Source organism: Atta colombica, unplaced genomic scaffold, assembly GCF_001594045.1.
Source record: "Atta colombica isolate Treedump-2 unplaced genomic scaffold, Acol1.0 scaffold155, whole genome shotgun sequence".
NCBI lineage: Eukaryota > Metazoa > Arthropoda > Insecta > Hymenoptera > Formicidae > Atta > Atta colombica.
Genome location: NW_017259245.1, coordinates 765,953 through 767,834, shown reverse-complemented (window position 1 = coordinate 767,834; position 1,882 = coordinate 765,953).

Here is a 1,882-nt window from a genome sequence, read left to right as displayed (position 1 = left end):
CACACACTCGTATATGTATATATACATTTCTAATATTTTTTAAATCACAAGTGCATATGCTAATAATATTTAACAAGATTTAATTAAGCAATATTTGACAAATCAGTTATTCAAGATAATTTTGATTTGTCAATTGCTTAATGAGATTAATATAATAGTAAAATATTGCTGTATTAATAAGCTTAATAATGAACATAAATTCTCTTCAAGTTATTTTATTTCTTAGTTATATAAGTATGCTTATCTAACATTTTTTATCACAAGTATGTATTTATTATCTCATTATTATCTTTATTAACAGTTATTATGAATTAATAGTAATATTTAGCAAACCAAAATTATTCATTAAGATATATAGAATAATAAGATATATAGAATTTTGAAGTTGTATTATACATGCAAAACGTTGTTTGTTGATAAGCTTAGTGATGAACATAAATTAATTAAAAGTTTAATAGAGTCATAATTATTAGAAAAAAAAAGGGTTAAAGTATCTGTTTATTATTTTTTTATGTTAAAAACGAGAGTAAATATACCAGTGAGATCTATAAATTGCTTGGTGAATGCGAAGTGATTTGCAATTCATTTTCCGATAACAGCCGACAATGTATTGCGCTAACTTTTCTGTTTCTAGAATACTACTATCAACAAAACACACGTTCGCATGTACGTACACAGCCGAGTTTACGATACAAATCGAACAGATGTGTCGACGCAAGAAAGCGGCCGCGATGAAATATCACTCGCGTTGTAATAAATTTGTTATAGTCGTAGTTGTGGATTGTGCGTGGCGATAATATGCGCGTAACAGGAAATAGTCCGGCACATTCACATCGAAACCATATATGGTTAATTAAATGGAGTCGGCTCATTAGTAACTGTCTATATGCAAGGCGATGGGCGAGACGCGATTGGAGGGTGGTCCCAAGGTGATTTATCTGTCACGATGGATCGCAGATGTTCGACTGGTATATGTCGCGGGTCATCACAATAATACTGTAATTAAGATGATAGAGCATTATATATATGCAGTATGAAAACGTATGTTCCGTTCAGGTGCATAATATGTAGTTTGTAGAAAATGAGCATTGAAATAATGTTGTTTCTTTTTCAATTGAGTTGGAAGAATTTAAGGTATATTGATCCCACATGGAAAGAATGGTTTTATTAAAGTATCTAACAATAGCTAGATACAGATTAAATAATTTTATTAGATATCAAAATAATGTGGAGGACGTTTAAGTTAATTGTTAAAATGTGAAAACTTTTTGCAGCAGTTCTCGTTAAGTTTAAATGTTCTATATCATTATTTTGATAGTCTAATGAAATTATTTTCAGATTTGTCCAGTTGAATTTTTTAATTATTTAGCTTAAAAAGTACTTCTCTAAATTTTTCTTTTCATTTAAGAATAATGAAAGTCAAATTTTTCTTTTAAACGAGCAGATTTTCAATTATATTTAATCTATTTTGACAAAATATTCCTTTTGTATGAAGAAAGGTAAAATATTTCTATCATGACTAAGTTTTTTTGTTAGTTAGAATATCTAAAAATTTAATTAAATACACATCTGATAATTTTGTTTGGACGCTAAAATAATTATGTAAGACGTTTGTTGTTAGACTGTCGAGACTTTTTAAAGCATTGCTCATGCTTGAGATTTTTACGTAATATTTTATTATTTAACATTGATTTTTTTAATTTGTATCTAGCTAAATTTGAGACATTTCAGCAAACTTGTTCTTTTTATGAATTGGTCCATGACTATAGAAATAACCAATTATTGACGGAATAAACGATCAATATTTCTAATTTGTCCGTGAATTGATGTACATCATTGTCGCAAGACTCGCTCTTAAAGATCTCCACCGGAAGGAGACCTT